The 26,659-nt window shown below is 44.5% G+C and overlaps 1 long non-coding RNA gene across 1 annotated transcript in view; it reads right to left on the bottom strand.

Annotated features, from left to right (window-relative positions):
• Positions 1–1,711: 1,711 nt before the first annotated feature.
• The window catches only part of LOC146358396 (uncharacterized), a 52,101-nt gene continuing 27,153 nt past the window's right edge, over positions 1,712–26,659 (bottom strand). The window contains exons 2-4 of the long non-coding RNA XR_014784324.1: positions 10,484–11,984; positions 9,559–9,792; positions 1,712–1,960 (exon numbers count right to left, since the gene is read on the bottom strand). This is a non-coding gene — a long non-coding RNA (uncharacterized LOC146358396). The remainder of the gene's footprint in view (positions 1,961–9,558; positions 9,793–10,483; positions 11,985–26,659) is intronic.

Below are 26,659 nucleotides of genomic sequence, written 5' to 3'. Positions count from 1 at the left end.
CAGTACGTGGAGGGAATCCCAAATTATGGTAGTGACGAAGCCTGGAAAAGCCCACTCCAAAATAAGGCAGTCTTACAGGCCAATTGCGCTGCTTAATCAAGACTTGAAACTTTGACAGCTGTATTAGCAGCCAGACTAAACACATTTATAACATCATATATAGAATCAGACCAAGCAGGATATAGGCCATGCAGGCAATTAGGAGACCCACTAAGGTGGCTCTTAAATGCACTCCACATCAGTAAAACTACCTAACAGCCACTCACAATTTTGACATTATTTATTTATTTGTTTGTTTGTTTGTTGCATTTATATCCCGCCTTTTTTCCTCTTGCAAGGAACCCAAGGTGGCTTACATGATCCTCCTCCTCTCCCTTTTATCCTCACAACAACAACCCTGTGAGGTAGGTTGGGCTGAGAGTCTGTGACTGGCCCAAAGTCACCCAGTGAGCTTCCATGGCTGAGTGAGGACTAGAACCCGGATCTCTGAGCTCCCAGTCCAACACTCTAGCCGCTATAAGATGCCTGCAAGGCATTTGATCATTTGGAGTGGACTTTTTTAATTAGGCTACTTAAGAAAATGCAAGGCAGGGGAGAGCCTTCTATAAACCATGGGGTAGTAGCCAATGTTAGTCCTACTTAGAGTAGAACCATTGAAATGAATGCCACTTTAGTTAGTCATGACTAACTGAAGACCTATTTATTTCAATGGGTCTACTTTAAGTAGTACTAACACTGGATACTACCCCAGATCTGAACTATATCGGGTTTGTAATGCTGCAATCAAGGCAAATGCCATGATTACCTAAACATCAAATTATACAGAGGCACTAAACAAAGCTGGCTTATTTCCCCGCTTCTGCTTGTCATCTAGGGGTGTACGAAACCCACCCGTTCCAGTTGGGGGCATCTGCGTTCTGGTTGGGGCATCTGCGGTGGGGGAGAGGTGATCCGTCCCTCCCCCCAGAATCCTGCCTGACCGCAGCTGAACTTCCGTCCACTGCCAGGCTGCAGCCGCAAATGGCATCTGGTGTAGGGGACACCACTTGTGTCCCTGCTCTTTGCCGTGATAGGCTACAGAAATATTTAGGTAGCCTATCACCAACAAGAGCAGGGATGCAAATCGTGGCCGCAGTCCGGGGCAGCGGATGGATGGCAGCAGCGGATGGACCCGGACCAGCCGGCAGCAGGTAGGGTCCATCTGGGGAGGATTTCGGGGGGGGGAGTCCGTTCTTGCCACGGACTCATTGGAGTCCATGACAGATTTTTCCCGCGATCCCTATTGCCATCTCTCTGGAGCCACTGGCAAAGGCCTTAAGAGTAGGGATGGGGAAGAAAGTTGTCCTGTTCTAATTTTAATGTGAATTTGTCTAATTTTGCCATTTCATACCAATACATGAACACGTTTTCGTATTGGCATGAAATGTTACCCTTTGAAATTTGCACTTCTCTGAATTTTGCAATGGGGTTCTCCAATCAAAAAATGTGTGCAAAAATGTGTACAATAGGAGAAAATGCACACACAAATGCATATATTAGTGAAAGTAATGTTCAAAAATATTGGGGCCGTGGTGGCTTAGTGGTTAAGACGCTAATTGCAGACCGGAAGGTCAGCAGGACAGCAGTTCGAGACCCGAGTGCTGCGTGACGGAGTGAGCTCCCGTCTTCCGTCCCAGCTTCTGCCAACCTAGCAGTTCGAAAGCAAAAAATTGCAAGTAGATAAATATTTATTTATTTATTCATTCATTCATTTCATTTCTATACCGCCCAATAGCCGAAGCTCTCTGGTACCACCTCGGCAGGAAAGGTAACAGCGTTCCGTGCACTTCGGTGTTCAGTCATGCCGGCCACATGACCACGGAAGCGTCTTCGGACAGCGCTGGCTCTTCGGCTTAGAAATGGAGATGAGCACCACACCCTAGAGTAGGACACGACTGGTTGGGGACATCTTTACCTTTACCTTTAATGTTCAAAAATACATTATATTAGGAACATTACTTGCAACAAATATATATATTACCATATTTATTTATTTATTTATTTATTTATTTATTAAATTTATTAATTGCCCATCTGACTCTGGGCGATGTACAACCCACCATAAAACAATTTAAAACAATAAAATTTTACCATAATTTTTTTTTTAAATACCCTAACCCACCCCAAATGCCTGCCTGAACAACCACGTTTTTAATGCACGACGGAAGCTCATTAAAGAGGGGGCATGATGGAGTTCCCTAGGGAGGGAGTTCCACAGAGTGGGGGCCACCACAGAGAAGGCCCTCTCCCTCGTCCCCACCAGTCTAGCTGTCCTGGCTGATGGGACAGAGAGAAGGCCATCTGAGGCTGATCTTGTTAAGTGGCCTGCCTGGTGTTGCTGGAGGCGCTCCTTAAGAGCTCTTTATATATATGGTAAAACTGTGCACAAAAACATATGTATTAGGAGAAAGGGACACAAAAGTGTGTATGGATTTTCATGAGAACTTTTGAAGAAGAAAAAAATCTCAAAGTGACCTGAAAGCTGCCCCCACTTGGAGATCCATCCACCACATTAGCTGGGGCAGCTTTGCCACTCCCACTCCTCCTTCTGTTTGAGCAAATGAACCAAGCTGCCGGGTACATTATCCACCCAGCACATTGGCCAGGGCAGCTTCACCTGCCCCATGCCTTCTCCCCTTGGGCAGGGCAGAGGGCAGGCAAAACCAAGTAGGCTCGGTTTGACTATCATAAGCCCCCAAACCCAGAGGCTTACGATCATCCTATGCAGAGGCTTATCATCATCCTATGGAGTGGTGCAGGCACTCTTGGCCTCCCTGTCCTCCCGTCCTGCATTTTTCACTAGATGGGCTTTTTTGTAGGGCTGTGCACTCCTTCGGCCCAAACTGTGAAGCAGATTGGGGTGATTCAGGCCAAAGCAGTCTGGTTCCGGAGTGGGTTGTGAGCAACCCGAAGCAGGTTGGACTGCTCCTGAAGTGCTTCGGGCTGCTTCAGCCCCATCCTGGCAGCCACCCACCCAGCAGCGCAAGCCCCCTGCTCTTTAGCTATACCCACGGGGAGTTCCCACTAGGGATGTCAGAGAATTCTGCCACGGATCTTGGGGAGGCTGAATGCCAGTGCATTTGGCCCCCCGAAATCAGTGGCGGAACGGCCTGCCACCCCCCCCCCGCCCCCCCGGGACGAGACTTACCTGAGGCGGATCTTCCGGGCGGCGGCGGCGGCGGCTCCGGCGGCAGTTCGGCAGCAGCAGCTGTGGCGGCCGGTCTTCCGACCGGCTGCCATCGCCGCCATTTCCAGTTAAAAAAAAAAAAAGACGTGATAGGCTACGTAAATGTTTACGTAGCCTATCACGTCTGACTTTTAAAAAAAAAAATGCGCATATGCAAATGGCGGCGGCTATGGCCGCCGCCATTTGCGTTCCTTATTTTGGCACGTCTTAGTCTACATCAAGATTTACGTAGACCAAGACGGCGAAAATAAGGGGAACACAAATAGCGTAGCGTCCGTGGCCGCCACCATTTGCGTACGTGCGTTGTTGTTGTTGTTGTTTAAGTCAGACGTGATAGGCTATGTAAACATTTACATAGCCTATCACGGCTGACTGCAGGGACGCAAACGGCGGCGGCTACAGCCACCGCCATTTGTGTCCCTGCTAGCCAGCAGCCGGATGTCCGGCTGCTGGCGGAGCCAGCCAGCGGCTCCGCAGAATCCCTGTGGAGCGGAGCCGGCTGGCCAGGATTCTGGGGGGAGGGACGGAACTCCTCCCCCCCACCATCAACATAATCCACGAACAGGTAATCCCTAGTTCCCACAGGTGTTGCCATCTTGGAGAGAATTGCCATGGTGACTCTTTGCCTTCCAGTAAGTAAATGGTGCATAGATTGCAGCCACAAAGGGGCCACCTACACAATATTACGGGGATAAATGGGCCATTTACACCTCTAACAGTGCATAGATGGCCTCTTCACAGCTGCAATCTATGCACCATTTACTTATGGGAAGAAGAAGAGTGGCCAATTTAAAAGAAAATGGAGACTCCCTTCAAGATGGCAGCAGCTGTGGGTGCTCCCCATGGGTCCAGGTAAGGAGAAGCAAGGGTTGCATTGGGGGGGGCACTTTGGATCTGAAGCACAATCTAGATAGTCAGAGGCCAAAGCAGGTTGGCTTAGCTCTGGATCAGCCTGAGGCAGGTCGGGGCTAATTCAGAAGCTTCGAATCGGCCTCCAGAGGAGGTTGAGGGGGCCCTGCACAGCCCTACTTTTTTGCCCATCTACCAATAGTGCTTCAAATTGAGAGGGAAGGAGAGTGGAGAGGCTTCAGGATAGCTTATATCCGGGCCTCTTTAGTCTCTTCCCGTCCCCACCGACTGAATACCCCCTGCGTCCTTTTCCCCCTTCCGAGGTCGATTTTCCGACCTTGGAGAACAGCTGGTGCAGTTCTTTCTGTGCCAGCTCTGAGGGGCAGGGTGGGGACAGATCTCTGACTCGCCCTTCTGAGGTTGGAACGCTACCTCCAGCCTTGCAGGGGGGGACTCTGAACAAACCTGTAGCCCCTCAGATACAGTCTAGGGTGCAATCCTATGCATGTTCAGACAGAAAAAAGGCCTACAATTCCCAGCATGCCCCAGCCAGCCAGCCATATATAGGACTGCACCTTTACCCACTTACCGAACTTTGAACTGGCTTTTTCACTCTGCCAGGTAGCAGTGCAGCTCACCACCCCAAGGGCTTACATTCTTACTTTGTATCTACATGAACTTCCTTATGCATCTTCTTTTTTATTTTTCAAACAAGTCCAAAATTCCACTCATACTTCTTGTGAGTGTCAGGGTGTTCTTTTGTCCCTAATGAAGGATGAGCAGACACCTTGGATGACCCATGGATGAGATCTGTGGCGTTAATGTCATTCTGGACTGTTATGGCATGCATTGTCCCACGAGGCCACCCACCCACATACATAGTCCTTCTCTCTTCCCATATTACACACATACGTACAGAAACTAATTGTTCACTTGGAGATATATGTACTGTACAGATAAGTCCCTTGGACTGCAAGAAGATCAAACCAGTCCATACTCCAGGAAATAAAGCCAGACTGTTCGCTTGAGGGAATGATATTAAAGGCAAAATTGAAGTACTTTGGCCACATAATGAGAAGACAGGATACCCTGGAGAAGATGCTGATGCTAGGGAAAGTGGAAGGCAAAAGGAAGAGGGGCCGACCAAGGGCAAGATGGGTGGATGATATTCTGGAGGTGACAGACTCGACCTTGGGGGAGCTGGGGGTGGCGACGGCCGACAGGAAGCTCTGGCATGGGCTGGTCCATGAGGTCACGAAGAGTCGGAGGCGACCGACCGAATAAACAACAACAACATGAAGCCAAACATTTCTAGCCTAGTTAGGGTCAAATTCTAGGTAGTCTGGGATTTCACTCATTAGTACATGTGTCCATATTTTCTCTCTTCCCTTTCATAGTTCTACAGTGGCACAGGAAGAAAACCTTCTGTCACTTTATTAAATGACATCAGTATGTGCATTTGAGGGAGGGGGACTGCAGAAATCTATATTGTAATGCAAAAAGGCAGGGGAAAGCAACCTGCAGCCCATGAGTCTAATCTGGCCCATGCGAGGGCCCAATCCGGCCTGCCCTTCCCAAGCCCTGCCCCTCCTTGGGGGGGGAGAGGAAACCACATGTTATATTCAATCAGAGATAATATGGGGAACCCTCCACACCACTCGACCAGAGCTTGCAGGATCTGGCTCCTGCAAGCTGCAGCTGAGCCCCTTTCTCCAGGCAGTGAGAGGCACAGAGCTGCATGACACGCTCTCTCTCTCTGCACAGAGGAATTATTATTTTGTAAAATGTGCTGGGCGGACAATGCCATGAGAAGGGAGGGGTTTGGGGTGGGGTCCATCATCTGGCCCACCAGCCTGGTCTTGGTGGGGGTAGTAATTCGGCCCCCAGACCAAAAGTACTTGCCCTCCTCTGCAATAAGGGATTTTATAGTGATGTCTGTATTGGCTGTACTGCTACAGTCTCACAATGTGGTAAGGCAGGTGTCTCCATTCTACCTTCGCCATTCTGCCATTGACTGAGCTGGTCAGCTCCTAGACAGGCAGCAGCCAGCAGGGCAGGAAGAAGGCCTTCAGGAATGTGGGGCCAGAAGAAGAGGGCCTAGAACAGGAAGACACTTGAAGGCAGCAGGCCAAGGTATGTCTCATTTAGGTGGAAGAGAGTGGTCCAGTGCAATGAGAAGAAGAGAAGGCTAGAGTCTGAAAGAATGAGCAGAGAGGAGAAGTGCATACATCCAGGAACTGCAGAACTAAGGCAGGCTGGAATCCACATATATGGATTTGAAATAATCAGGCAGCTCCTGGTCTTCAAGGCTCTCATATGGCCCATACTTCAATGACAGGGTATGCGTTTTCCATACAGAAGGATATCCACTACCATATAGAGGAGATAGTACTGGGCTAGATAGATCAATGTTCTGATTCAGGATAAGGCTACTTCCTATGTCATATTGTTTTCTTTGAGATGCTGGAAGGAGAGCATGTGGCCATTTTGAACCTCCTGGGGTTTTTTTTCAATCTGCATCGAAGACTGACAGATTAAGATGTGCTCATGACTATTTAAATCAACTGAACTTCCTACCCTATAATGAGTGCATTCCACAGAAAGCTAAGCGCACAAGAACCAAACCCAACCCATTAAAATCAATGGAACTTAAGCATTCAAATCCCATTGGTAAGTGGTGCTTCAGCCTCCTTTTCTCTAGATCAGGAGTGTGGAACCCACAGAGCTAATCTGGCCTACGGAGGTTCTGCATCAAGCCCGCAGAGCCTTCTTGGGTTTCTTCATAGGGAGGCGCTTATTGGAGATAATAGCGAGGATGCAGGTGGCAGGAGTAGTGGCCAGTGCTGGGAGGAACATCTGTTCTACAGAGCAGCGGTGAAGTCCTTTTGCATGGTGCATGGTGCCCCCATGCAGACAACATGATGCATAATGCTGGGGGCTTGGCAGGCGCTGGGAGGAGTGGCTGATGCTCCCCGTGCCAGCCGAGTCCCTTTCTCCAAGCTGAGTGAGGCATGGAACTCAATGCCTCTCCCAGCATGGAGAAAGGCAAAATGGACAGGGGGCAGAGCAATGAGATCTAATATCATCCAGCCCCCCAGCAAGTAATGGTTTTGCACCCCTACTCTAGATTCTTCCAATATGCTTAAGACCAGCATGTAGGGTACTGCTTTGTAGCCTTAGATCTTCAAGATATATAAGTTATGCACAGCGGGGGGAGGGGGGAGTCCTCCATGTGTTCCATTAGAGCAGGAGTGGGAGACTTATAGCCCCATGAAAATTGTTGGACTCCAAATCCCATTATCCCTGACCATTAGCCACACTGGCTGGGGAGTTTAACAAATCTGGAGGGTCTCCAGTTCCCCTCCCCTCCAGTTCTGCATTAGAGGCATTTAATATGCTCATGTGTGTGTTTTAAGACCATAGATAGCTAATTAATATAGCACCATTGTTGAAAAAAGTGTCCTACAAAGGTAGTTAATGATCCTTTGTAAAATTGTTAACAGTCTAGCTATAGTTGCATATTTACTGATCCTCTGGCACACCAGCCAATCCATTTACCCCACTGACATGAACAAGGTCAGATTCTAGGAAATGTCTCCCTTGCAGCTCCTTGCAACATCCTTTGTCATGGTTACTGCAAAAACTAAGCATATCTTTCCAAACTTTGTGAAATTTACGTTGCATTGATTTTTTCCCCCAGAGCCAGCTAATGTAATCTGATGAAACACATACGGAATGGGGAAAGAAAGAACGTTCCATTTAATTATGGAGTCAGTCTGTGTCAGACATCTTTTACTTGTAAAATAAATTTCCCTCAAAAGTGGCCCTGTAAACAATCCACTATGGGGCTTGCAGCTAGCAAGATCACAAAGGTTGCCCATGAAAAGCAACATATCCATAACAGTTTTCATGATAGCCAGCTAAACGCCTTTAGCATTTTAATGCTGTTGAATGATTCCGTTAAATAGGATGATGGGTAACTGACCATTCTTTACAAAGTCATTCAGCTACAGCTATGCCTTCAGCAGAAAAATACCACAAATTTATGCAAACCACAGGGACAAACTCTGTAGACCTATAAGAAAGAAATATGGGGGAGGGGAGATAGCGGGATGCAAAAAAATGGTAAAATCAACTTTAGTTCTTCATGGTTCTGACCATGTTCCTCTCAGCTGTAGCTGGAAAGAACATGGAGAAACTCTCTTCCCTTAGCATATTTTCCATTATTCAGATCATGGCAATTGTTTGTATCCAATGTTAATCTAGTTTAAGACCCATTCATTTCAGTGGGTCTAACTATAACCCTATAGTTGGTCCAAATTCATACAACAAGAGCACAGACAGGCTTTCTCAGTGGTTTTCCCCACAAAACACACACCCAGAGTGATGAAATGTTTCACACTGCAAAGTCATCAAATTCCAAGCTCGAGTACTTTGGGGAAGTGTAGTCAAATATATCTATTTGGGCAGGACTCAAGAGTTAGCAAAACAGGAAGTCCTGACTAGTGATGGGCAAGCTTTCCCCAACTCACTTCATAATTAGCTTGGGTTTTCTGAGCTTAGGGAATTTCCAAGAAAGCTTGGAAACATCAAAGGAGCTACTCTGTCTTCCTTCACCCCAAACTTATCATTCCAAAAACAGAGGCCTTGGGTGCCAGTTTTGGTGTTCTCCCTGTTCTGACCCAGGAAATATGTTTGTTAGAAATGAAAGAAAATGTAATCAAGAGGTAAATAAAAAGTTAGCAAAAGATGGAGATATATTAAGGATAAATTAATGTGACATTATAGGTATTATGGAGGGCTTTTTAGTTTCTTGCTTTTTTACTCACCCCAAGCCTTTCAGATTGGTCAGGCTATATGTCTCAATAGATACGGTCTCCAAGACCAGACTACCTAAACTGAAGTTGATCATCTTTCCGTATCGATCTGACACTGACAAGACATTGGCAATCATTCAGTATTGCTCTCACTGCGACAAAATAATTTTCTGTTTGCCCACATGCCAGTTTCTTTGTATGACTCAAATGTAAAATCACTTTACCCTCTGTTGGCCCTCTCATTTGCAGGTAAAACACACAGTTTTTTTAAAAAAAAAACAAAGCACTGATTTACACAACCTTGCTTGCTTATCTAAACAGTATCACTTAGGCAAAAATTATAAAATGCAACTCAGGTCACTCGGTTCAACATGGTATGTTACAGTGTGGTCAAGTCAGATGATTGCCATTCCAGACAGGCGTTACCTTATTAAGAATGAGTAAGGAATGAGAGGATAAATTTCTCATCTTCAGGTTCCCATGGAAATTTCCTATCAACCTCACTTTCCTTGTTATCCCCACTGCAGAAAGTGCAGGAGAGTTTTAGGAGGGTGAGGCCATGAGAAGAGATCCTTCACACACACATACACACACACACACATTTCTACATAGTTCAATCTAAGAATCTTGTACAGCAGTCTTAAAATAACTTTTTGTTTTTGTTACCTGCCTAGCAGCAGTCGGGCCACCTAGTAGGTGGCTTTGTTTGTCACAAGTTGGGCAGGCCTGCCGTAACTGATCATCCCTTCTTTTTCCCCTTGTTATATACATTGACAATCACTGTGGAACCCTGGTGGCTGATTGCAGGATAATGGGAGAGGAGAAGGAAGAAATCCCTCAGCACCATAGTATTATCATTACATCAGTCCCCACCTCCATATTAAGGGTATCCCAGAAATGCTGCAAGAGAAGAAAATGTTGTTAAAAACAGTGAAGACCTAAATAAACCAAATGCATCATGGCCATGTTGTGTATGTTAGCTAGAGGACAAGATTTCTGCATTAGGCGACTTTAATGTCATAATCTGGGAATACTAATTTGTAGGACTCTTTCAACCCTCACTCTCAGTCTCAGCATCTTGGTGTTTGTTCTGCGTTGCTCCACTAATGATTGCACAAAGGGCTCAGCACTTTTCCACCTGCCCAGTCATATAAATCAGCCGTGCGTGAGGCCCTAGACAGGTGAATTTGTCAAGCCTTAACACTGTCTTGCTACAAGAGAGCTGCTATTTATGGGGAATATTTTCTACTTGCGTTACAGACTAGACTTTCCCTCCTTGGCCTGCTCCTGCCCTCCCATTCTGTTTTGTTTACCCAACACATTTCGAAGTTCTTGCCAGTGGATCCTGTCTTTTTTCAACATCTGCTTTCTTGTGGAGGTAGTTCATCTGTGACAGGTGAAGCTCTTAACGTGTTTAGTTTCATCTCTGCTCCCCAGAGAACCTGTCTGTCTCTATCTCCCAGGTTCATGGTCTTGCCTCTCAGCCGCATCGACATGTTCCTGGGACATTAACCTGCAGGCCTGAAAAACTTCAGAAATCATTCCAACCAGAGAAGCACTTATACAAAATGTGTTTGATAGCTTTGCTTACCTATTCCTGCAGGCTTGCTGTACGCTAGGCCTGCATACGCTGCATTCTCTCAATTTCTGTCACTCATGTCATCTGTTCAGTGAAATCTAAAAGATCGCTGAACAATGTGTTGAACTATTTCCCTTTTTCTTTTCTTTTTTATTACCATGACCAACTCTTAAAAGAAGCACACAGCAAAGGCTGTTCCGTTATCAAGCAGAACAATACTCTGGAAATAAAGCAACCAAGAAAATGAATGCTGAAAACTTGCAGTGGGAAATATGAAAATATCAAAAAGGCATGGGTTCTATGTTTCACTGTGTGAAGGAGGCCCACCAATAATTGAAATAGCCAAGTGAAAACAGTGAGTGTGGAATGTCCAGGAAGATTACTTTCAAATTCCATCCTAGCAGTAGATTTTTCACCAGAATTTATTATAGAAAGTGGAAGCAGGGTGTGAGACAATGACCCCACAACCCATAAACTTGTAGGTATATTTTGCTAGGGAAATAAATTATTCTTAGGTAATTTAATATATCACTGATTTGTAATTACTACTCAAACCAATACCTTTCTGAACATTTGACCTGCAAAGCCCCATTTATTCATTTAAGAAGAGATTTACTTACTGCTGTTGCAAGACTGAAAGCACTGCATATAGATATGTAGATATAGGGGTTTGGGGGGGTGACTAATGTAGAAGACCAGCTCCAGATGTTTGTCCACCATCCCAAGCAACAAAAGTGAGAGATAAGGGAACTGCCCTTGCCTGTGTGAAAGCATGCTGCTTACTTGTTTCTCTAAAGTTTAGAGTCTAAACCAAGCACTAGGAGAGCAGCAAAGAAGGTGGGTGAAAGATCATGCTAGAAGAGACCATTCTTTTCATATGCTGGAATATAGCATTCTCTCACACAGATAGAACCACTTGCTTGGAAGCAGCGAAGCATTCTGTATGTGTGCGTGTGTGTGTGTGTGTGTACCATGCTCTCGCTATGTTAAAGGCAGCTGCCAATGATGTAAAAACACTCTGAAGGATCAATAAAGCCACACACACACAAACAATAAATAAAAAACCCACAATAAAGCAGCACAGTAAACAACCACCATAAAACCCAGCAATTAAGACCATAATAATATAATAGTGCTGGCTTCATCAAACCCCTTAAAAACTTTGCTTAAAAAAGGGAGCATTGCAATGTTCTCCAAAAACCCAACAATGGAATATGCTTGCACATCTTGGCAGGAAGCTCCATTCCTTTGGGGCAATCATGGACAAGGACCTGCTTCTTTCCACAGCTGTTGCTATTTCTCAGTTGAAGAGGCTTGGGTTAGGGTGATTTTGCTAGATCCTAACAGATGGGGCAGATGTCAGGCCTCAACCGAGCTTAGGTTGCAGCATCCAGGGCTGACTAGAAGTCCATTTCCAGCCCAGGCAGACAAGGATCCAAATGTCAGAGACAGAAGATGTAGTTTAAGATGGGCCATGGGTCAGGTTCCAGAATCCTTGCTGCTCTCCTGGGCACTGGGAGAAGAGAAAGGAGGATGGATTAAGGCTTGCACCAGATACAGGACTTGCTTTCAAACATCCAGAGGCAAACTTGGGTACCACCTGCTGATTCCTGGCTTCTAGATTGCTGAGTATTGGCAGCAGCCATGTTCACATAATAAGGAATGTATAAAAGGAATTTTAAAAATGAACTAGTGTGAGATGTCCTGTTGATTAAACTTCTTCCTCACTGACAACTGTATGGGGGCTGTTCTGTCACAATCAATGGCAAAACACATTTCAAGTCAGTATTACAATTTTCCAGTGAAGACATGAGGTTGTATCAAGTGGGTGCACATCCAATTTTTCTTTTCCCCTCTGACTCCCTGCAGCACCCTGTATGCCCTGAAAAACCTCTCCAGAAGGTTGAGGAGACCCTCCAGAACAGCAGAGTCAGTTTTATACAGGACTACAGCAGGAGATGGGAATCTCCCAAATTAGGTAGTGGGGTCTTATACCCATACATTTTCAGGCTACACACACACACACACACACACACACACAGAGAGAGAGAGAGAGAGAGAGAGAGAGAGAGAGAAGCAGCAACAGCAGCAGCAGCAGCCCTGTAGAACCCAGACTCCACTGTTCAGGAGGGCCCTAGCCCTCTGGAAAAGGTTTTCAGGGGGCAAGGCAAAGAGGGTGGATGAAAGATCAGAGCTTTGGCTATTGGGCGGTATAGAAATGTAATAAATAAATAAAACAGAATAGACTGTTTTCCCACACAGAGGCTGCCCAAGACATTTTGCTGCCTGAGGCAAAGGACAAGGTGGTGCCCACCTCCCATTCCACTTATAGAAGCCCAAATGGACTGGCAGCTAAATCTTATTTTGACCCTTGCGATGGCACAGCATTCTCCACTGCACCTGAGGGCAGCAGACTGCTTAGGGTGTGTGGGCTGCCTGGAACTCACAGGCTGCCTGGAACTCACAGCTCTATCTTATAACAGAGGGAAATGCCAAGAGGCCTTCACACTGACCCCTTCACAACACCCAACATCTGCCACCTGAGGCAAAAGCCTTACTCTGCCTAATGGTAGGGCCGGCCCTGGTCTCACATGTTTGGAGGCAATGAAGCATTCATTATACGGAGCCTCAGAAGAAAGGAAGAGCAGGGGAAGAGAACAATTGGTTGCACAAGCTGCCTCCCACTTGTGCAGCCATTGGATACAACCCATAAGATATTTATTTGAGGGCATTTAATTAAAAGCATACTGTTCTGTAACCATAGAACATCAGTGCTGTTTCTGATTGGGGAAAGTCAACTTAAATAAACGCAGTCAGATTATCTACAAGAATGGCATCAATATTGCATATAGTAATGATGAAATGGCAAACCCCCATCTCTGATCTGTGTTTAGTTCCTCAGTTACGCTATCCCAGAGAGAAAAGTAAGGAAAAGGAGGAAAGGAAGTCTTCACATGTAAGTCAGCAAAAAAAAAAAAAAAAAAATTACCCCCAAAGACCTGGGTGGATTTCCTGTAAATCAGTGTTCCTCAATCTGGTTTGGCTATATCGACTGGGGATAATTAGAGTTGTCGGCCAACCCATCTGAGGGGCACCAGGTTGGAGAAGGCTGCTGTAAATGAACAAAATGTTACATCCAAGGGAAAGGCAAATTAACCTACAAGGAAGCTGACAGCTTTATAACTCCGTGCCTCTGATTGAAATGTTGGGAAGTCTCCTGGCAATTCTCCCAGACATGCAGGTAGAACAGCAAGTTCACTTATTATGTTAACTAAAACAATCTGGCTTTGCACAAACGCACCTCAGGCCTGGCCAAGTGTGAAGGCCTATCAATGTGCCAAACCATGGGAAAGGCCTTATTTACCTGAAGTGATTTGCTGGGCTTTGAGGAATAAAAACCAGGGGCAGAGACGTCTTATACCTCACTGTTTTCAAACCTTAGAATCATGTAGGGCAATATCCAGGAGGCAGCAAAGACATTAAATCAGGTAATAGTGTGATTCAGTCCGATTAATCAAAGAACAGCATGTTGATGAGAAGGGTGTTAAAATACACACTGGCTCATGTGCTCAGCAGCCTCCATGTGCCCACCTGTAAGAGCATGCAGAGCTGACAGAGGATTGTGGGAAGCCAGAAATGTATGAATCGCTGTCTCCAGTCTGTTATGGAGCTCAATTTGTGTCCAAAAAGATCCACTATCGAGGCACAAATTGCATAGTTGGTGAGAGATTGCCCTCTCATATTCCTGCATATTCTCACAACCAATTGTGTGGGGCATGTTCTATCCTTTCTTTGGAGTACATTTTCGTAAGCTCTATAGTTCTCTTGCAATTTTCTCTGAAAATGGCTTGACTTCTCATAGATGTGCCCTTACATATATCATTACCTTAGCCAGTTTTGCCCTTTGTCCTGCCTGTGCCAGGTGCAAATATTTATTAAACCTCAGAAGCAGGTGTAGCTGTTTTCCTTCCCTCTGCTGTACCCAGCTAAGTAATTTTAAACAGTGTTTCATGGTTCTCCCCAAAAGGCACAAATGGGGAACAGCAGCAGGAATAGCCTCTCTTGGACAGTGTGAGGAAAACACCACATACTAACAAGCGTTATCGCCGCCTCTGGTATTTGATGTTCTTTGCTTAAAATATCCAGTTCTTGCAGCCATGTCATTAAGGGGTAACCCAATGGAAAAGGCTCGGAATTCATGAAAATGGATGATCTCCATTCACGCTTATGAGGCATCCAGTTCATGGACATCACATTGCAAATTCTGCATGTGACTCCTTATCATAAGGGGGTCCAAACCCATCTCCATGGCAGACATGTGAGGACTCCATCTCAGTCTTGGTAATCAAGCATGGGAAGTAGAAGCAAAACTCTTTGGGTTCCCCATCCCACCAACCCTCCTAGTTGTTTGAGTTATCGCTAAATGCAATATGTGTGACCCAGAACCATTAAAGTAAATGGGAAGTTTGCCACTGACTTCTAATAATAAGGCCTTGTTTGTGAACAAGAACTGGACTGTAGCCAAAGCTAACTAAACCAAATGAAGTTAGTACATGTAAAATTCAAAATTAAATGTAAAATATTAAAAGTAAACATTTTCTTAAGACTCGACCGTGATTACAATATATTCTACTCTGTCCAGCAGCAGCCATTTTTGTCTAAATGTTATTCTAAGGAGCTTGTAACCATCAGAATTCTCAAAGTACTTCCCACTGCTTATCTATGAAACAATGCCTATGATTTGAGTTCACTTCATGTACATTTTCCATTCTAATATGTGCCTCTTAGAAAACATCATTATGTTAGGTTATAAAATAGCTACAGCAAGTTAAAAATATGAAGTACCTTAAGTAATGCTCCCTCCCGTGAGACACCCTTTGCTAGTAGTCAGTAATGCAATCAGATATCTAGAGTTATTGCAATTGCCTGCCAAAACATCACTCATGTCTATTAAAGCATCCTGAAAAACACCATTATATCAATTCCAGCTATGGCATAATTCTTTTTCTTTCTGGAATGTCGTCTACTATGAGTCATTCGACTGTACAGGGATTTTATTGGAAAATGCCTTTAGGAAAGGAGGGACAGGGGTGGACTCTTGTCGCTGTGCACATTAAATAATCTTTTTTACATCATGTTTCAGTGACTGTTTGGTGACAGTGGGTAAATGGAAGACAAGAGGCAGAAGAGAAGAGGGATTTGTAGCTCCTGAAACACTGCTTGTACAGCCAAGGCTGTACTAGCCCAAGCTGTAGGTTTGGAGCCAGTGTGGAGCCAAAGACAACTACCCCAAATGTTGTGACTGTTTCAAGTTAACCAACCCAGTTTTGATTAAGAAACACTGAATTCCTAATATGTATGTGAGATTGATTGATTGATTGATTGATTTAAAACATCCTCAGAATTCAGTGGCAAATACTGTGGACATGTTGACGTATATTTTTGGGCAGCATTTATGAAAACTCAGAAGTGTAGACTGTCAAATACTAATGATTTATACTTGCCAAATACTGTTTAAAAATACCATTACATATGACCAATCAGATACTGGGGAACTGTTTTCTAGGGAACCACAGACTGTTTGCAATTTGAACAAGGGGGTCCTAATGAGAAGATCAGTATTGGCAGACAAGCTTCCCCAAGACAGCTTGACCACAACGACTCATCTTCCTCTGCCATGTGTGACCACACAGTAACATTGAGTGTGTTCTAGGGCACACTCTTAGTTTACAATGGGTGCTTGGAAGGCCAAACGGCGCCCTGCAGGAGTTGAGTGCAAACCCTAGAAGTGCCTCCAGAATCCTCTGCAGTGAGCAGGGATTCCCTGGAGAATAAAACAGGGGCCCCTTAGCAGACAGGCTGATGTGAAGAGTGTTTTCTGAGGGTAGAGAATTTGGAGACTACTATGACACACCATTGCATATAGTCTCTAAATACTGCCAATTATCACATACCCTTACACATCAACTGTCAAATATTCTCAGAGATGAGATACTGAAATCAAATATCATTTCAAAGATGGGTAAATATCTAGAAAGCATTTAATGTTAGCATTCACAAAAGGAAAATTTGGAGGAGAAATTCGTTTCAGATTTCTTGTTTTAATGCTCATCAAACCCCTATTATCTGCATTTCACCCTCATCTGACACATTTTTCACATGCATTACTTTAGGGCAGCCAAGGGCTTGATTTTTGATCATTTTTATTGCGATCCTCCTGGAATCTCGGCAGAGGATTGGTCTTTATAAGCTTTCAGTCCTTTTCAGCTCTATGATTTTAAGCTTGTTGCATCCCTTTCACTTAAGAAAGCTCAATTTCATGCTATATATTTTCACAAGACCCAGGCACTACCTGTTCTAACTAAGCTACCTGTTCAGCAAAATCACACAATAGAATCCTTCCTATTCCACTTCATCTTGCAAGGGGAGGATTTTTAAAGTGTTATGCTTTTAAAAAGCTACTTGAGTATAGAAAACTTGAGGGTGCCATATTGGAGACAAAGTTCAACGTGAGGGTTGGGGGACAGGTGTCATGTGACGTAACATTAAAAAATATGGCCTCCCATTCCTAGTCTGATGTGATACAGTCTAGGACGGTCTCTACCGTGTGGTTTTGCTGAATGTGTAGATCAAGACCAACAAAATAATAGACAGGTGGATATGTTTGTGCCACAAAGGCTTTCTTCACACGGAGCTTTTATCCTGCGATTGAGATTGCTCCTTCATAGAAGTTTGTGGGCTCTTTACATGATGCTGTGACCCTCCAGGGCATCTCCTGCACTAAATGCCCTTTGTTCCATTTTTAAATACATTGCAGATAATGGAGCAAGATCAATGAAAGATAATGGAAGACTCAGATACAGGGAGAAGGAGGTGGAAAGGGGAGGGGGGAAAGAAAGCGGGTGAAAAAGGGAGTCGCTGTGATCCTGCATTTAAAATGGAAGCAGAAAGCCCCATTTTAAATGCAGGATTTTAGGCTGGTGTAGAGATGCCCAAAGACACTGGAGATAACATCACCCGGCAGCCATTTTGCTAGATGTGTGCAATGTAGCAACTAAATGCAAATGCTACAAATATGATATAAATTAAATTAGTGACATATAAGAGGACTGGAGCAGCGCGTGTCGACCCTCCAGGGAAAAAGAGAAGACAAAGAGTTCTTGGACAGAACGGTGGAACTACAGCAGCAAAGCGAAGTACAGGAGCTAGAAGAGCAACAGCAAGCTGAGGCAGAAGAGGAAACTGCTGAGGTGAGGGTGACAGTTAGGAGCAGAAGAACTAGAAGACACTCGGCACCAGTGGAGGTAGTGTAACTAGGGAACCATTTCCAGGTACTTGAGGATGAGACTGGAGTACAGCCTGCAGAGGAAGAATTACAGGGGAACCTGCATGAGAGTGAGCAAGAGGCTGTAGGTCAGCCAAGTGAAGATGATGAAACCAAGGTATACAACAACAAGAAGAGAAGAGTAGTAGTAGTGGGAGACTCCTTGCTGCATGAGATCGAAACCCAAGTATGTCGTGAAGACCCGTGGACTCACCAGGTATGCTGTCTCCCAGGAGGACGGTTTAGAGACGCGACTGAAGGGTTGCCGGCACTCATAAAACCCACTGACAGGTATCCCCTTCTTCTCATCAATGTGGGAACAAATGATAGCGCCAAGCAGAGCTACGAAGAAATCATGTCAGACTTTGAAGCTTTGGGAAGGAAACCCTAGAACTTTGGGGCCCAGATAGTTTTTGCATCCATCCTTCCAGTAGTTAGAAGAGGGATAGAAAGGGAAAGAAAAATACTCCGGGTGAATGACTGGCTACAAAGGTGGTGCCGGCACGAGAGATTTGGATTCTAGGACCATAGGCTGTACTTCCTCCAAGATGGACTGTTGGCAAGGGATGGGTTGCACCTCACAAAGGCTGGGAAGAATGTGGACACAGCATGAAGAACTTCATCAGGAGGGCTTTAAACTGACTCCTACGGGGGAGGGAGACATAAGTTGGGGGCAACAATGGATGAAGGCTCATGCACCACAACAGACAGAACAGCTCTAATAGCACCCAGTAATAGTCTTCACAAACATGTAGGAAGAAAGCCAGACCATGAAGCACATGGTCTTCGATGTCTATATACTAATGCCCAGAGTATGAGAAACAAACAGAATGAATTTGAACTCTTAATACAGGAGGGAAATTATGACTTGATAGGTATAACTGAGACTTGGTGGGATGACTCTCATGACTGGAATACAGCAATTGAAGGATATAACTTGTTCAAAAAGACAGAGGGAACAGAAAGGGAGTGGGGTTGCATTATACATTAAAAATACATATCTCTGCACAGAAATACAGGAGGATGAGCTTGATAGCTCCATCGAGAGCATCTGGGTTAAAATAAATGGAGCAAAAAATAAAAGGAACATGGTGGTTGGAGTCTACTACCAGCCACCCAATCAAGGAGAAGACGAGGATTAAACTTTTGGAAAGCAAAAAGCCAATGTTTCAAGGAAGCATGATGTAGTAGTAATGTGGGACTTCAATTTCCCCGATATTTGTTGGGAGACAAATTCTGCAAAACATGGCCCCTCAAAGATATTCCTGACTCATGTTGCTGATAACTTCCTCCTACAGAAAGTAGAGGAAGGAACTAGAGGTTTGGCTATCCTTGACTTGATCCTAACCAACAGAGATGACTTAGTGGATAAAGTAGCAGTTACAGGAACTCTGGGGGAAAGTGATTGTTATAATTGAGTTCATGGTTCTAAAGGAAGCAAAAGCCGAGTGTAGCCAGACGCGTATCCTGGATTTTAGGAAAGCTGATTTTAATAAACTCAGAACAATGATAACTAAGGTCCCATGGCAAGCGACTCTACCGAGAAAAGAAGTCCAAGATGGGTGGGAGTTTTTTAAAAAGGAAATTCTCAAGGCACAATTACAAACAATTCCAACAAGAAAAAAGGTAGAAGACAACAGAAGAAGCCAATGTGGCTTCACAAAAAGCTTAGAGATGACCTGAAAATAAAAAAAGTACACATATAGAAAGTGGAAGGAAGGCCAAGCAACAAGGAAGAGTACAGGCAGGTAGCACAGAATTGCATGGATGGTGTCAGGAAGGCTAAAGCTGAGAAGAACGAGCTAAGGTTAGCGAGGGATGCTAAAAGCAACAAAAACGCTTTCTTTAGCTACGTGCATAGTAAAAAATGGAGGAAAGAAATGGTGGTTCAGCTATTAAATAAGGATGGCAAAATGATAAGAGATGACAAAGAAAAGGCAGAGGTGCTCAATTCCTACTTTGGCTCAGTCTTCTCCCAAAAGAGGGTCTATGAACCCCCTGCTAAAGGTGAAGTACAGGCTGAAGGGGCAGGATTGCAGCTTGAGATCGATAGGCATATGGTCAAGGAACACCTAATTAATTTGAATGAGTTCAAATCTCCAGGGCCAGATGAACTGCATCCTAGAGTAATAAAGGAACTGGCAGAAGAACTCTCAAAACCATTGTCTATTATCTTTGAGAAATCATGGAGGATGGGTGAAGTGCCAGATGACTGGAGGAGGGCTAATGTTGTCCCTATCTTCAAAAAAGGGTAAAAAGGAGGAACTTGGGAACTACAGACCAGTCAGTCCGACATCAATCCCTGGGAAAATTCTGGAGCAGATTATAAAGCAATCCATCTGTAAACACCAGTGATTACTTGAAGCCAAGATGGATTTGTCAAGAACAAATCCTGCCAGACGAATCTGATCTCATTTTTTGATCAGGTAACCTCCCTTGTGGACTGTGGACTTTCCACATTGTGGAATGTGGACATCATATACCTCGACTTCAGCAAAGCTTTCGACAAAGTGCCCCATGATATCCTGATGAGCAAACTAGCTCAAAGCGGGCTAGATGAAACACCAAGCAAGACTATGGTGTGCTTTTCTTATTATTGCCTTGATCATGGGGGGAACAGGTGAGCATTCAGCATGGGCTTTTGTACAAAATTCATCTATATGCAGAGTGCTACATATGCCAAAGCCATAATTCCCCATTAAGATAAACGGTGACAGCATGGTTGCTATAACCTTTGAGACAACATGGTTGCTATAACCTTTCTGGAGATCTACACTTCTGCACCCCCACAGAAGAATCCATCATGACCCGACCAGTCTCTAGATTAGAACCACAGGAATTTTGCATTAGCACTGGAGACACAGTGAACCATTTGCTTTTTTAGTGCCTGAATTCCATACTTCACGACAGTATCAAAATAGCCATTTTGCATGGTGGATAACATCCCACTGAATATTTCACATTGCATACAGCATAGATTCCCTTTCAGCTGAACACGTACTGAACTTATTAAACTTAAAGTGAACAAGCAGCTCACTCATCCTACTACCCTACACATGGGACAGCTTAATGGCATTGTGATTAATATATGCATAAGTACAACCTGCATTATAAAGAGTAAAAAGCAAGTTAACGACTCGATCACATATAATTACACAGTATTAAAGGTCCTGTATCCAGCACTGAAGTCAGAAAAACTTCTACCTTATCAGCAGTACATTGGTATAACTTTTTGCTACTTCCTTCTAAATGCACCACTAATCTCCTGGGTGCCCACTTGAGCATTTTTGCATTAAAAGTATTTCAGCATGTTTTTACACAAATTAAGCAGTCACATTCATGGCAACTTTCAGGGTAACAGTCTCTCAGCTGGTGCACAGTAAGGCAATTTCATTTATTGCCATTGGAAAGATTCTTATCCATTATGTCTCTCTATAAATGTGGAGAAGCAGTCATGCTATCTCATCTTAGCATATTACAGGAAACACAAGCAGACCCTCTAGAACACAGATGTTGAAGACGTGATGTTGTATGCAAATCTATGGTAATCGATGTCCTTACATTAAAAACAAACCAAGGTGAATAGTTGTTGGTTTTTCCAAACCCCATCAAAGCCTTCGTGTGATTTCTAACTCAGCCATTTAACAGAAATATTTAACATTTTTAAAAATCTTCAAGTTTCTAAGTATATGAAGCTAGCTAATATAGAGGTATTTTAAACTATTCAGAAGGTAAGCTACCATGAACTTACTAGTGACAATTATTTTAAATGAATTCAAATAGCAAATACCCATTTCGTAGATTATGACGTTTTGCACTGTATTTTTTCTTCTTTATCTTTCAAAGAAAACAATGCTAATAGTTTCCTTTTTCCTACCCTCAGTGACTATTTACTTTCTTGATATAGTTTTTCAAAATACAAAGACAGCTTGGCAAGTTTTCAAAGTCTTTCTTCAAAGTAAACTCTTAAGTCTATTTTTTTAATGGAAACATGAAGAGAGCTTCTCACTAAGAAGAATTCATGATGTACAATTTCATATATATATATATATATATATATATATATATATATCAAAAGACTCCTAATAAATGCCTGTGTATTCATTTGTCAGGGCCTTCTCTGTTGCCCTGATGTGTGAAATTGATTTTGGGAGAAGAAACTGATCAGAAGAGTGAGCTATTTAAACAAAAAAAACTTTTTGCTTCCTCACCCTTCCCTGCAAAAACAGTGTTTCCATTATAGATGCAATTTGAAAGAATATAATTACTTCTTCTGAAAGTTTAGTCAAAGTTGTCCTCAGTAGCATAGTGGCAAATTCAGTAGTGCAGGGTCCCTTCGAGACAGTCACAGACACACCCCTTCTAAGATTGTACAACCTAAGGGGGCAATCTACATGACAACTTTAAACTGGTTTCAAACCTGTTTTTAGTGATTACGGCTACCAAATACAGGAATTCTGGGAATTGTAGCTCTAGGAAGAGGGGCCACTTGGGCAGAGGACAGGGGTCTCTAGCAAAGAATTCTCAGTACCCTCATGAAATTGCAGGATCCCTTTAGATAAACCGGTTTGAAACCAGTTTAGAGTTGTAATGTAGATTGTCTCCTTGTAAGATATACAGCCTTCAACTGGGATCCAAAAACAGTGCAGCTGAGAGTAAGGCAGGGGTATTTCAATTGGATGACGGGAAAAAATTCAGGGGTGTTAATCTTTTTCACTAACTCACTCTCTCACAAACATTTTAGGTTTTCAAAATATGATATTCTATGGAAGCTTCACTCTCTCAACTCAGCCCTCATGGACAGATCCCTTCTCATTTAAACAGCCCCCTTGCACACTCCCTTAGTGCCCCAACATTACCCATTAACCTTCCCTAAGCTCCTTCATTATAACTCTCCCATCCTGCAACAGAAACGTCCACACACCCAGCTGGATTGAAATACAAACACACATACCTACCTTCTTTCTCCCCTCCCAGCAACTGATTTTTTTTCTGTTTCCCTTCCCTCCACCCGGGTTTGTTTGCCCAGGTACATGCTAACCTTGTACCAAAAATGGTAGCTGACACAGCAGGTTGCATTTGGTAATTCTGCTTACTGTAGATATTAATGTTCAAGAATTAACAGTGCAATCCAGTGGGTGTTTATTTCGAATTCAATTTACAGAGATCTTGGGAAGGCAGCTAAGGCTGCAGTCCTACGCACACTTACCTGGGAGAAAGCCCAGTTGGCAACTGAACATAGTGGGACTGACTTCTGAGTAAACATGCATAGGATTGTGTGATAAATCCTAAAAACTAGCACAAACCAGCCGCCTGCCCTGCCCCATAAGTAAACAATGGTGGCAACACCCCCCACACCCCACTCTCCTGCTGCTGCCATGGTCAGCAGCAGCCCTGAATGGATGGCTGGTGTTGCAGGAGACAAGGGCAGCACCTGGCGCACAGGCACGGAGCAGGGACAGGTGGATAAACCAAGAGCTGAGGAGGAGAAGGAGGGCGAGAGGAGGCTGCAGAGTTCCCTCAGGCTCCCTCTCTCGCTCGCTTGCTCCCTTTGTCTGGCCAGCAGCCAAGAGGCAGCCACCCACACCCTCTCTGCTCCCTCCTCCTTCCCTAGCAGACTGTGACCCGGCTGGGGGCTGGCTTCAATAAAAGTGCCAGAGCAATGCCCCGGCGCAATCCGCCACCACTACACCGCTGGTTGTCCTGTTTTCCAGGGTGATAAAATATAGAAGCACATGGATGCATGGTTTATCTCCTCCATAAGTGCTATACATGTTGATGTTACAAAGGGCAGGATCCAATGGGGACCTTCTACATGTGGCTAGCCCCGCTGGTCCCAGTGTGCACACAGCCCCTACTGCTGGTGGGCCGCTTCGGAGTAAGCCCCCATCCCGCCGCTGTGATGTAGCACTTCAGGGGCAAGCCTGAAATGAGCAGAAACAAGGTCATCCGCCACACTCCAGTCCAGCTAGCCCCTTCCCCTAGTAGTGCAGCACCTCTCGCCCTGGCTGCTGCTTTAGGTGGCAACAGGGAGCATGTATAACTCATTCCTCCATTTTCCCTAAAGTGTCACGTAAGCAGAGACGAATCTCAAACCACATGAGACTTCAGGTAATACAGGCCCACTGCATCATAACATAAGGCCCAAGGGTTCTTCCTTCCTCAGCACCAACCCCCTTCCTCCCCAGTACAGCATAGAGGGCAAAGTTGTGTAGGTTCTTTATCACTCTTATATGGTCCATTTATTTTTCAGGTTCTTCTGTCTTATTTTTCAAGTTTTGAGTTCTTTGACCATGCCACATATGAGTGGTGTTAAACAAAAATTCTTCATGCGTTGAATGGGGTAGCGGGATTGAACCTCCCAGGCACATTGCCTCCACATGCATTTGGTGGGTATGAGAAGGGGCCTATGCACACACCAATGTACTCACATAGAGCTCCTTCATGTGAGGGAGAATCCTGGGCCAGTCAAGATCTCCCTCACACTTTGCATGGAAGAACTCTAGGCGTATACATTGGTACATGTGTAGGGCCCCTTCTCACACTCACCAAACACATGGCTGGCACAGGCAATATTGGTGGGAACATCAGAGGCAGTGGCTAGCCCATGCAGCCCTATGGGCCCTTCACATCATGTCTGTATCCCCTAAGATTTATGATATTTGGTCAGTAGTGGTGCATAAAATATTGGCAACAATTTTTTTTTTAAGAGAATTTTTGCATGAGGGCCATTTTGCATGATTGTAGCAGCCCACCATGGCTTAATTAAGCCACGGTGGGTTGCAGCACATGCTGGTGGCCATTTTGAATATTCAAGCTGTAGCAGGCCTTCACCGTGGCTTATCGTGTCGTATGAACCCAGTGAGGGTGGTTTATGCGAGGGTTAAACAACCCAAGACATGGCTTGCACAGGCTGTTTCTGGGTTATGCGAGGGTTTTCATGACACAATAAGTCACGGAGATCACCTGCCACCATTCTGAATATTCCAAAGGGTGACTGGCACATGCCACAGCCCACTGTGGCTTAAAAAAACATGGTGGGACTCAGTGATTGTGCAAACCTGGTCAATGACTTCACTATACACAGTAGTAGGGTGGCTACTTACGCATTGCCAAAAAAGAGGAATTGCATCATTCAACAAAGAACAAAAGAGACACTTTGCCTAGTATTTGCATATTCAAATATAGTTTATATGCACAGTTGCAAATATAGAAATCATAAGTATAATCTAAATAAAAATACAGTGTGGTCCTCGTCCGTCTGCTGACCAGGTGCTGTTAATGGGAAACTTCAAGGCCCTTGCTCTCCCTCCTTATGGTTCTTTGAAGGAGACTTAGACTAGACAGCCCATCAAATATAGGATGCCTTCAAATTAGTGCAGTGCTGAAAATTTCGATTCTTCCATTTTTGGCATTCCTGGGGGTGGGGATGAAATAAAAGCTCTGGTGAAAGAGGCTGGGAGGGGGAAAATTTTGATTCACTTTCTCCTTGGGGAGGAGGACAGGATTTCAGCTTACTTCTTTAAGTGTAGGCAGTGGCTGAGAGGTCTTCTTTCTATTCTTTATTTATTAAAAAAAAACCAAAACACTCCCAACCCTTGCAGGACCCCAGGAGTCTTCTCCACCCCAGCAGCTCTTTCTGAATTCCCAGGAGACCACATGACCTTTCCCTCTCCAACAGGCATTCAGGAAAGGCTGTACTTTAGCAATCGGGGATTTTAGAGTTTTAGAAATCAGCAACAAATACCTCCCAAACTTAAAAAGGTATGTGGAAACCCTGTCCCCCTCCCCAAGGAGAAAATGCTCCCCCTCCTGGCAAAAGAGGCAGAAAAAACAATGCCTCTTTGGGAGGGAGAGGAAAACATCCCGAAAATAGGAGGAAGGATTCAGCACAGTACTACTTCAAATAGAGGACTGCCCTCTGCCAGCTCTCCAGAACAGAGGACTGCCTGTAAAGTAGCATACCTGGCCATGAGAAACTTGGGGGGACACATTTTTATGAAGCAGATTTTTCCTCATTTTGAATCCCAGAATGCTCAGCTTCTATTCTACCGCTGGTACTCTCTAGGGTTATTCTAAATATTCAAACCTGAACCGAACTTGACCGTAAATGGCATTGTTGTTGTTCAGTCGATAAGTCGTGTCCGACTCTTCGTGACCCCATGGACCATAGCACGCCAGGCCTTCCTGTCCTGCGCTCTCTCCCGGAGCATGCTCAAGTCCTTATTCATTGCATCAGTGATGCTATCTAGCCATCTCATCTTCTGCCGTCCCCTTCTCCTTTTGCCTTCAATCTTTCCCAGCATCAGGGTCTTTTCCAGAGAGTTTTGTCTTCGCAAGCCATACATTACTACTGGGAAAACCATAGCTTTGATTATACAAACCTTTATCAGCAAGGTGATGTCTCTGCTTCTTACTAGGTTTGCCATAGCTTTCCTCCCAAGGAGCAAGCGTCTTTTAATTTCATGGCTACAGTCACCGTCTGCTGTGATCTTGGAGCCCAAGAAAATAAAATCTGTCACTGCTTCCATTTCTTCCCCTTCTATATGCCAGGAAGTGGTGGGGCCAGATGCCATGATCTTAGTTTTTTTAATGTTGAGTTTCAAACTAGCTTTTGCACTCTCCACTCTCACCATCAACAAGAGGCTCTTTAGATTCTCTTCGCTTTCTGCCATTAGGGTGGTATCGTCTGTGTATCTGAGGTTGTTGATAATTCTCCCAGTGATTCACGACCTGTGATTCATTCAACCTGGCGTTTCTCATGATGTACTCTGCATATAAGTTAAATAAGCAGGGCGACAATATACAGCCTTGTCGTACTCCTTCCCCAATTTTGAACCAATTGGTTGTTCCATGTCTGGTTC

The sequence above is a fragment of the Heloderma suspectum genome, chromosome 1, assembly GCF_057233095.1.
Source record: "Heloderma suspectum isolate Gila_16-S chromosome 1, 16-S_ref, whole genome shotgun sequence".
In the NCBI taxonomy this organism is placed as follows: domain Eukaryota; kingdom Metazoa; phylum Chordata; class Lepidosauria; order Squamata; family Helodermatidae; genus Heloderma; species Heloderma suspectum.
This window is presented reverse-complemented; position numbering and strand designations above follow the sequence as displayed.